The sequence below is a fragment of the Vulpes vulpes genome, chromosome 2 (genome assembly GCF_048418805.1).
Source record: "Vulpes vulpes isolate BD-2025 chromosome 2, VulVul3, whole genome shotgun sequence".
Lineage (NCBI taxonomy): Eukaryota > Metazoa > Chordata > Mammalia > Carnivora > Canidae > Vulpes > Vulpes vulpes.
The window spans coordinates 114,189,968-114,202,043 of record NC_132781.1 but is presented as its reverse complement, the minus strand read 5'-3'; the positions used below and the strand labels follow the sequence as shown (position 1 = coordinate 114,202,043).

General features: G+C 39.0%; 1 protein-coding gene across 4 annotated transcripts in view; it reads right to left on the bottom strand.

Moving 5' to 3' along the window:
* Nucleotides 1-12,076, bottom strand: part of PRKCQ (protein kinase C theta) — a 173,126-nt gene that overhangs the window by 36,617 nt on the left and 124,433 nt on the right. The gene's annotated exons all lie outside the window — the stretch shown is intronic.

Below are 12,076 nucleotides of genomic sequence, written 5' to 3'. Positions count from 1 at the left end.
AAACAAAACAATTCCAAATCAGCTTTTTAAAAAAGAAAACAAGGACTACTTTTTAAATGGATTTAGGTTATTTCAGGGAACCAATTTTGTCTTGAGATCACTTATAAAAAATTTGTCAAAATAATTTAGCTGCAGACCAATATCCCTGATGAACATGAGTGCAAAAATTTTCACCAAGATACTAGCCAATAGGATCCAACAGTACATTAAGAGGTTATTCACCACGACCAAGTGGGATTTATCCCAAGATGCAAGAGTGGTTCAACATTTGTAAAACAATCAACATAATAGATCACATCAATAAGAGAAAAGGCAAAACCATATGATCCTCTCAATAGATGCAGAGAAAGCATTTGACAAAATACAGCATCCATTCCTGATTAAAACTCTTCAAAGTGTAGGGATAGAGGGAATATTCCTCAGTATCATAAAAGCCATTTATGAAAAGCCCACAGTGAATATCATTCTCAGCGGGGAAAACCTGAGAGCCTTTCCCCTAAGGTCAGGAACATGACAGGGATGTCCACTCTTACCACTGCCATTCAACATAGCACTAGAAGTTCTAGCCTCAGCAATCAGGTAACAACAACAAAAAATAAAAGGCATTCAAATTGGCAAAGAAGTCAAACTCTCCCCTTCTTCTCAGATGACATGATACTGTATATAGAAAACCCCAAAGACTCCACCCCAAGATTGCTAGAACTCATTCAGCAATTCGGCAGGGTGGCAGGATACAGAATCAATGCACAGAAATCAGTGGCATTTCTATACACCAACAATGAGACTGAAGAAAGAGAAAGTAAGGAGTCAATCCCATTTACAGTTGTACCCAAAACCATAAGATATCTAGGAGTAAACCTAACCAAAGAGGTAAAGGATCTGTACTCCAAAAACTACAGAACACTTATGAAAGAAATCGAGGAAGATGTAAAGAGATGGAAAAACATTCCATGCTCATGGACTGGAAGAATAAATATTGTGAAAATGTCAATGCTACCCAGGGCAATTTACACATTTAATGCAATCCCTATCAAAATACCATGGACTTTCTTCAGAGTTGGAACAAATAATCTTAAGATTTGTGTGGAAGCAGAAAAGACCCTGAGTAGCTGGGGGAATGTTGAGAAAGAAAACCAAAGCTGGGAGCATCACAATGCCTGATTTCAAGCTGTATTATGAAGCTGTGATCATCAAGACAGTGTGGTACTGGCACAAAAACAGACACATAGATCAACGGAACAGAATAGAGAACCCCGAAATGGGCCCTCAATTCTACGGTCAACTCATCTTTGACAAAGCAGGAAAGACTATCCACTGAAAAAAGGACAGTCTCTTCAATAAATAGTGTTGGGAAAATTGGACAGCCATGTGCAGAAGAATGAAACCAGACCATTCTCTTACACCATACACAAAAATAAACTCAAAATGGTTGAAAGATCTAAATGTGAGACAAGAATCCATCAAAATCCTAGAGAACAACACAGGCAACACCCTTTTTGAATCTGGCTGCAGCAACAACTTCTTGCAGGACACATCTATGAAGTCAAGGGAAACAAAAGCAAAATGAACTATGGGGACTTCATCAAGACAAAAAGCTTCTGCACAGCGAAGGAAACAATCAACAAAACTAAAAGACAACCTACAGAATGGGGGAAGAGACTCACAAATGACCTATCAGATAAAGGGCTAGGATCCAAGATCTATAAAGAACTTATCAAACTCAACACCCAAGAAACAAACAACCTAGTCATGAAATGGGCAGAAGATTCACCAAAGAAGACCTACACATGGCCAACAAGCACATGAAAAAAATGCTCTGCATCCCTTGCCATCAGGGAAATACAAACCAAAACCCCAATGAAATACCACCTCACACCAATGAGAATGGCTACAAGTAACAAACAGGGGACAACAAATGTTGGAGAGGATGTGGAGAAAGGGGAACCCTCTTGCACTGTTGGTGGGAATGTGAACTGGTGCAGTCACTCTGAAAAACTGTGTGGAAGTTCCTCAAGAATTTAAAAATAGAGCTACCCTATGACTCAGCAACTGCACTACTGGGAATTTACCCCAAAGATACTGATGTAGTGAAAGACTGAGATACCTGCACCCCAAAGTTTATAGCAGCAATGTCCACAACAGCCAAGCTGTGGAAGGAGCCATGATGTCCTTTGACAGATGAATGGATAAAGAAGAGGTATGTATACAATGGAATATTCCTCAGTCCTCAGAAAGGACGAACACCCACCATGTGCTTCGACGTGGATGGAACTGGAGGGTATTATGCTGAGTGAAGTAAGTCAGTGGGAGGACAATCATCATATGGTTTCACTTATATGTGGAATATAAGAAATAGTGAAAGGGACTATAAGGGAAGAGGGAAACTGGGGAAAAATTAGAGAGGAAGACAAACCATGAGAGACTCCTAACCCTGGGAAACAAACAAAGGGTTACAGAGGGGAGGACAGTGGGGGGATGGGATGACTGGGTCAAGGGCACTGAGGTGGGCACTTGAGGGGATGAGCACTGGGTGTTATATGTTGGCAAATTGAATTTAGATAAAATTTAAAAAATAATTTAGCTGATCTATAGCATTTCTGAACACCAAGAAGCTTGAGGCATCTGGGAGGCATATGTGTAACATTTCCTGGGATACTTGCATGCTATGATTCAGCAAATGGGGCAGTCTGAGGAAGGGTCCAATTGGACTTGCCCACCCAACAATGGGATGATGTTGGGCACTTAATAGGTGCTGACTGTATACCTATTGAAATTGATAGTGTGTAGGATGGTAGAGAATATAAATCAGGGCTCCGATTGGGGGCAGGACTTGGAAGCATGTATTCAAAACTTAGTTCTGAACATGTTCTATGAGCGTGGCACTGTGGGAGGAGTGAGTGGGGACGTGCATTCCTGCCTCATCCACCAGAGATGATGAAACACAGTCCTGCCTTCAGAAACCTTACAATTAAGTATAGTTTTATTTCCTTCCAGTCCTGATTTTTCTTGTTTCAATCCACAGCTGATGAGCTAGCATATTGCTCCTAACAGAAGACGCCATGCTTGTTATTAGAGCTGGCCCCCTTGAATGACAGCCACCAAAAGCAAGGCTGAGTGGTCTTTAGGTTGTGTTTAGAGCATCAGAAGTGACTAAAATTGCAATGAGCCTGAGGTACTCATACTATGTGAGACAATACTTCTTTAGAAAGTACATTTATGACATTTTGAGCATCTTGATTGTGAGAGCCCTCATGAACCACAGAATTAGTCATCCTTAAAGTGTGAAGACATTTAATATGTCAGTGCATGAATTTGCACCCAAAAGCCTCACTTGGGTGATTTTTTAACAGAATTAACCTTTGAGTTTTGATGTGAGACTGACCAAGGCCCTGGTGCATACGAAGTGATGGTGTTCTGGTTTGACAGTGACATACACTGCCTGCCACTTCTACTGGGAAACCAAATATTGTGGCTATTACCTCAATGGTTCAAGTGAAGGCTAAGTGTTGTCCTGCTTTTTCTAAGGTTGACCTCTGATCTAATTTACTAGTTCTGTATATCTTTAGTTGGGTCCCTTTTTCTTATAGATAGGCCAAAATACTCTGCTGACAGAAGTCCTAACTTAACATTGCTGTTTCACACATAACTTGAGATTAATCATTTGTCTAATCTGTACATATCTGTTTTATCAATAGCACATATTTCCTTTAGCTCTCATTGGACAGCTTCTAACTACCTTTCAACATAAAACTATGATGGCCTGTATGCACACAGTAGTGGAATCGCCTAGGTACTCAGGAAAGAATGAAAGATATAAAAGCTTAAAGTAAGACCATTTATAATAGTGCTCAGATGAAGGGATCCTCTTAAGAGTTAGGAAGCTTACAAGTTCCTATAAAAGTTGAAAATTGGGGATCCCTGGGTGGCTCAGCAGTTTAGCGCCTGCCTTTGGCCCAGGGTGCGATCCTGGAGTCCCGGGATCCAGTCCCGCATCGGGCTCCCGGCATGGAGCCTGCCTCTCCCTCTGCCCGTGACTCTGCCTCTCTCTCTCTCTCTCTGTCTCAGTCTATCATAAATAAATAAAAAAAATCTTTAAAAAAAAGGTTGAAAATTTATATATTGTCAGTTAGGACTAGAGGCAAAAGGCTAACCCTAACTTCTACACAACCCTGGGCAGAGTAGTCCCACCCATTCTTAGGCTTAAATCAGTTCTGCACCTAGGTGTGAAGGATTGGGTGCTGAATCTATGCGGTGCAAAAGTCTAAGATATCATAGGCACAATCATTGTTTACTCCCTTGAGCATTCCAAGATGACCACAGTATCACAGTGATTATTAATTAAATAGTAATGGAGATTTATAGCATCCTGGATCCACACTTAATCCTACTAAAAGATTTTATGTCTCTACAATAAATCTTTTAAAACAATCTCTTCTAATTCTCAACTTTATATTAAGCCAGGGGCACTGAAAAAAGCCAATCGATCATCTTTGGTTATTTATGATGGCATTTTGCTTCAGTTGGAGTGCTGGATTTGGGTGACTACCAGCTAAAATGTGGGCTGCTTACAGGGAAAAGGGCAGCCCATGTCTAGAGGTCCAGTTAGGATGGGCAGGATGGAGGAAACCTGTTATACTGCTAGATGGTGCTGCCCTTTTCTAGAGGGTTTGGAAGTCTCAGGAATCTACTCATTCAGGAAACTTTTGGGTCCACTCTGAGCCCAATGAGATGGCTCTGTGATGAAATCATAATAAATATATACACATACAAACCATGCAGTCCTAGGGTTTGTGTTTCAAGAATCCCATTTTGAAGGATGGATAAACCTTTTAAAAGTTGAATCCCAAGTCCCAGTCATAAAAAGAAAATACAAATATAATAGACTCAGACTTTCATAAATGGCTGTAAGAGGGGTGCTCAGAGCTGAATGAAGGCGGCCAGCCTTTGACCTGGAACCCTGCAGGACCACTGTCAAAAAGAAAAGTCTGCCCACTGAAGACTCCACTTTGGGTCTGGTAGAAATAAACCCAGAAGGACAAGACTCAGAGTAATGGTCAAGACCAGGGGCTTTGCCCTTACTGAGTGAGAACCGAGTTCATGCTTCCTCTATTTGTGATCTTAAAGAGGTTAACATCTCCTAAGCTTCGTCTTCTTATCTGCAAAATGGAGGAATAATATTTCTGCTTCATAGGGTTTTCATGAGTAAGACATGAGATGATATATGTAGAAAGCTGGCTCAGGGTTAGCACTCAGCATGTGCTTGCTAATTGGTAGCTGTTGTCACAGGAAACAATTTAAAATCCACTCAAAAAACCTCAGCAGATCAGAAGAACTAAATAAATGGAGAGAGATTCCATGTTTATAAATAGGAATTAAATATTATCAAGATGTCCGTTCTTACCAACTTGACCTACAGATTTAGTGAGATCCCAAACAAAATCCCATTGAGTTATTCAGTGGATATCTACAAACTGATTCTAAAGTCTACAAAGGGAGGCAAAAGACCCTGAATTGCAACTAAATAAATAAATAAATAAATAAATAAATAAATAAATAAATGGAAGGGGAGGAACAAAGTTGAAGGACTGACACCACCCATTTTAAGACTTACCGTAAAGCTACAATAATCAACACAGGGTGGTATTGGCAAAAGAACAGATCAATGGAACAGAAGAGAGTCCAGAAATAGACTTATACAAATAGTCAACTGATCTTTGAAAAAGCAGCAAAAGCAATACAAAGGAGCAAAAGATACTCTTCAAGAAATGGTGCTGGACATGTATATAAGTAATTCCACCTTTCTTAATTTTCATTATGTCTTAAAGGAAGAATTCACATGATGTCAAAAATGAAACAATAGCAGATACTTCTCAGGAAAGGGGCCCTCACAGTCCTGGTGGCTCTTGAAACAAAAAGGAAAGCAGAGAGCTAGGTCTCCTCCAATGCTGTCCTATCTGTTCTGGTCATGAGTTGAAAGAAAACACAAAGCAGGCTAGTGAGGAGGGACATGGGCTTGTGAACAACATACAACAGTGTGGACTTCCCTTAATGCCGAGTAAGACATTAACTGATGCACATAATTCTTTTGAGGAGTGAGAACTGAAGGTGGTAAGGGTGTTGGGGGATGGGGTGCTCCAATCTGCCCTGGATTTAGACTTTATCAGCAGCTCCTGGCACAGCATCCATGAAGTAGAAATTCTTGTCTCTGTGCTGTCACTGACTGGTTATGCAATCAATAAATCACACCATCCCTGGGCCCCAGTCTCAACCTCTGAGAAATGAGGAGTACTGCCTAAACTCCCCTTTAGTGGCCTCAACACCCCCTGACTTTCACCATACATTTTATTGTTTTCCTTTGGGAATAAAGATGACATTAACAACTAGAGCATGGAAGATCCATGCAGTGCTTCCCAGATGATAAAATACATATAAGAGGATGTGATGCTTGCAAAAATGTTACAAAGAGTCTTTGTCTAGTAACAGTGCATATTTGAAGTAAAATTGAAGAATAGAGATGAGCCTCCTCTTGGAACCCTCCTCAAAGGATGTCGGTGTTATGGCCCACCATGACACACCAAAGAAGGTTCTACAATAGTGGTCAGATGGCTTCCTTCCATTTAAGTGGTCTCCTGGTTGTGCTCCTAGAACATGGCTATTGGTTGAGGGCAGATACCTCTGTTTCCCAAGGGTCTGGAATGTGACTGCTTTAACAGCTAAATTAATCCTGCAAAGGACTAAATGTCACAATGGATTAGGGGCCACAGAATGTGCCTTAGCATTGTTCTGAGCAGACTCTGAGTGGCCAAAGAATAACTTTTTGATTGGTCTATATTATTTCTGAATCATGCATCTTATTCTTTTTGAACTCAAGCAGACCTGCTTTAAGAACATCTCTGACTTTAGGGATCCCTGGGTGGCTCAGCGGTTTAGCGCCTGCCTTTGGCCCAGGGCGTGATCCCGGAGTCACGGGATCGAGTCCCACGTCGGGCTTTGTGCATGTAGCCTGCTTCTCCCTCTGCCAGTGTCTCTGCCTCTCTCTCCTCTCTCTGTGACTATCATGAATAAATAAATAAATCTTAAAAAAAAAAAAGAACATCTCTGACTTTAGAAAAGAATAGAAAAAAAGGAGTAGAGCCTGACCACCTGTAGGGTTATTGTCCCCAGTTCAATCACTGAGCTTTCTCATTTTGTGTATGCAGGTGGCAAAAACCTAGCATTTTGTCAAGTACTCCTTGGAAAAGTGAAATTTATAGAAGATTGACTTGCTTAGCCAGTTTCCTGCAGTAGGAAACATGCTAAGGTTCTTGCAAACTCTGTTGGTATCAGCTCAAATAGACTGATTCATAGAATGAATGTTCAGCAAGGCTTCGTGGTCTTTTGAGTGAGTTCTATGAGTGACCTTCCATCATCCACTGATTTTGTTAATAAAGCAGTAAAAACACTGAGCATATTTCCATCCTGTCAGTAAACTAAGTTTAGTTGGGGTTTGAGAGTACAATGACGTTAGAGCCACTGGAAGAAGCACTTCATTGAATAGTCATGCAGAACCTCTCCCTAACAAGAAAGTATTTGGTATACCATTCAATAACTTTTATCTATCAACATTCCAGTTCATAAATATACCTGTGGCATGCTGTTCTATATGCCAGACCATAAAAACAAGAGAGTGACAGTTATGTATTGCTTTGCTGTGATTTTCTGACAACTGAACACAATAATCAATGCTGACACTAGTAGATAGATGGGCAAAGTTCTATAGCTAGCTGTTTTCTTTGGTGCTTTAAAAATGGTATTTATGATATTCTTATAAGATCACTTAATACATATCAAGTACTTTCATTTTTTTTCTAGTACTTTCAAAAATTCAAAATAGTCTAGCATTTTTGCAAAGAATTCTGTATGTTTGTGTACAAAGTACTGGATTTTCCAGTTCCCACAAATCTCTTTCATTACTTGGCTGGTGGGGCAGTATAGTTGGTCCCCCTATATTTTTACAAAAATATGAGATGGCTGTAGGGAGACACTAATATAGAAATATCTTTGTATTCATATACTTTATGAAATAGCTATATCAAATTTAGCTGTAAAAATGATTTATACTGGTAAAGAGGAAAGGAAGTAAATATCGTATATAAGAATATAAATATTTAAGTACTTTGCCAATCCAAGAACTAGAAAAAAATAATTTTTTCAGCTATTATGTACTAATTTCAGTGGTATTCAAGGCTGAAACCTCTAAATCATTCTGGTCTAAATTTAACCAAGATGTTGCCTTTGAATCTCTACCTTTGTGTCTCCCATCATTTTTACTTATACCCTTGACATGCTGAGTCTTAACTAGTATTAGAAGTGGCTGTGGGTCCCCTTCAGAGTGTGAACTCCCTTAGAAGTTTTTACTTCTGCTTCTTGTCCCCCAAAGGTAAGGTTTTAGTTGAGAATTACAACCTGTGAGAGTTGCCTTTTTGACATTCCCAGCTCTGTGGTCATGTAGAAATGGAGGGGTTTCCTGTCTGGAAGAACACAGAGCTGGGTGGGGGCAGAGCTGCCCAAGCCGTGTGCCTGGAAGGAGCACCCCAGGTGGGGGCAGAGCTTGCTTCTGGTGGGCACAGGATGGTGGGCTCACCTGGGTACTTACTTACACACCCCCTGCCAGTTTTGGTCACACCAACACTCAATTTCTTAGGTACGTCTGCAGTTTAGAAGGCTGGAGCAATTATGAATCTGGGGGATTATATCTATTGCTTTCTTCTCATGTGAGCTATATATTTAAACATCCTACAACAACAGGTTTATTTCTCTTTTCATTAAGGACACAGTCTCAAACCCAACAGATAATCCCATGTGTACATTTTATATCTAAATATGGAGTCTATGGAGTGGGGGGAGGAAGGGGAAAAGAAATTGCTTTTTTTTATAGTAAATTTATTTTTTATTGGTGTTCAATTTACCAACATACAAAATAACACCCAGTGCTCATCCCCTCAAGTGCCCCCCTCAGTGCCCATCACCCATTCACCCCCACCCCCTGCCCTCCTCCCCTTCCACCTCCCCTAGTTCGTTTCCCAGAGTCAGGAGTCTTTATGTTCTGTCTTCCTTTCTGATATTTCCCACACATTTCTTCTCCCTTCCCTTATATTTCCTTTCACTATTATTTATATTCCCCAAATGAATGAGAACATATAATGTTTGTCCTTCTCTGATTGACTTACTTCACTCAGCATAATACCCTCCAGTTCCATCCACGTTGAAGCAAATGGTGGGTATTGCTCTCTGCACACCAGCAAACTCATTCATTACAGCTTGTTTATATTTCTACTGTAAACTCTAATTAGTAAAATTCACTGCCTTTAATAGACCTATTAGTACATTTCAGAAATAATGTGCCTGAATTGCTAGAGGTTTGTACCTTGCAACAGGAACTCAGACTTAGTTGGTATTTACTGGCTTAATTGTCCCACGGGGTCTTTTTGCATTAACTAACAAATTATTTCCTTCCATAACAAAGTACAAACAGGACTCCATTTTGTGAATTTTAAAATTTGTTTTAAAACAGGTCTCTACTGAGAAGCAATATAGCAGTTAGGCCTATGGACCTCATCACTTGAAACGCCTGAGTTTGAATCCTGGCTCCCCTGCTTACCAGGTGTTTCACCTTTGATGTGTTGCTTATCCCCTTAGGGTCACCTCAATTTCTTTATGTATAAAATGGCTATAATAATAGGATCTACTTCATAGGGTTGCTATGAAGAGTAATTGAGCTAAAATATGTAATCTGCCTGCAACATGGACTGGAGTGTAGTGAGTGAATGCTCTATAAATGACAGCTCTTAGTACATTTATAACTTAGTACATTTATTGTCTATGTATGATATATGTGAATATGCATGTTGAGATATATATTCTCAGGCACAAAGTGATCTCAGGAACAGACTGAGTTTTAACATAAAAGGCAAGTTTAAGGAGTATATGGTTTTCTTTTCTTTTTTTTTTTTTTAAGACTTTATTTATTTGAGAGAGAGAGCACAAGCAGGGGGAGCAGCAGAGGGAAAGGGAGAAGCAGGCTTCCTGTTGAGCAGGGAGCCTAATATGGGGCTCAATCCTAGGACTCCAGGTTCATCATCTGACCTGAAGGCAGATGCTTAATGGTCTGAGCCACCCAAGTATCCCTAGAATCTATGGTTTTCATGTGAAAATGAACTACTTTGCTAAAGATTTTTAGTTACTACTAAATTTAATTTACTATTTATTACTATTTAGTTAATACTAGATTTAGTTAACTAGTTACTACATTATTAGTTACTAAGAGAGATGCAAAAAGAAGATAAAATACTCAAAAATCCCACCTCTGAGCACGTTTGAATAATATAACTTGGAATGACTCTCTTCCTTTTTCTAGTACTTTGTGTATTTTCCACTTTTTAATGTATGTTTAGGTGTAATTTTATAATTAGGGAAAATATTAATGTGACTTAAAAGTTGTAAGGCAGGGGTTTTTCTATCACCTTATATTTATATGGTATAGATTCTCAATATTTTCCCAGGGAACTTGTTAATCTTCAGATTTATGCTACTGAGGAACAGATCCCCAAATTATAAGGAATAGCTAGGGCCTTGCACTCCAGGCAGTGCATCCATTTCACTGCACTCTAGGCAATGCATCCATTTCAAAGAGGTCTGAAGAAGTCTGATCCATTGATAGATCAAAATGAGTATTGCTATTTGTAGTGCTGGCACAGAAATTTAGATTAAGTGTTTGATATAAAGCAAGATGCTATCTTTTTTGTAGCTCACCTAAATTGAAATTGGCATGCGTAAACCTTCTGATGAAAGTATGGCGCAGGCACAGAGTAGTAGTGTCTTCTGATTAGAAGTGCTTTTGAAAGTATGTAATCAAAATTGTATAAATAGAATAATTATTTCAAAAAAGACTCAAAACTGAAAAGATGTAAAAAGGCAAGCATCCTTAGAATAAAAATCTATATTCATGATATGAAAGAAAGATGGTTAAATAGAAGATGAAAGTGACAGATTTCATAAAACCGGTTGTATAATTCCCACAGGGCTGTTTGCAGACAGATGTCATTTAGTGAAGTTTAAAGTCCTAGGGCTGTCAAAACATGTCCTCTTAAAATATTATGTGATATTTTGTGAATGAATATTCTAGAATTAGTGAAGGGGGGAATTGCCAAGGTAGACTAAAAAAAATATGTTAATATAATGTGCCCTCAATGCTGTCTTCTCCTTAAGAATCACCATAGTTCTTTTTTAATAAGAGAATGAAAATAAAGAGCTTGGGAAATTATTTAGTGAGAACCACTATTCAATATGGCCAAGTGCTGAATAAATAAGGGAACAGTTGCCAAATGTGCTCATGTAATTGGATGAATGCAGACTTTATGGCATTAGAGACATTAATAATCTTATCAAAGCTGTAATGATTTTGAAAAAAAAAATGGAGAACTTGGCAAATATGCACATGAGGTCAGGAATATAGACTCTATCTCCAGATAAAAGGAAGAGAACTATCGTCCTTTTCCCTAGCTATCTTCAAAGGCTAGTAAGTTAATGGCATAAATTGTATACGAGAGGACGTACAATGTCTGAAGAAATACAACTATTTATTACAAAGTATACCAGTACCTCTTTCAGAGTATCCTCTGTCAAGTATCTTTAATAAATGATGTAATATTCAAGATTATAATGTAACAATATGGAAATTGGAGAGAATTAAACTCTTTGGGATATACTCTAACAGAGTCAGTGGAAGGAGTGGGAAGTGCTCCCTGGAGAACACAGAAGAGCTGGTCCAAATTAAAATGAAATAATACACCTAAACTATTTAGCTCTATGCCTGGGATAGTGTATATTACCATTGTTTTATCACACAGGGAATGAAAGCATTAATCTGTATTATAGTCAGAGCAAGGATGGCCCTAATATCTGTAAGGTCTGGAGCAAGAGTACAAATGGATGCCAATACCATGCATATAAAAATTTAAGTGTTCTAAATCAAGTTTACCTGTTTGTATTAAATATATTCTACATTCCTATATATTCAAATATACAGAGTGCTAGA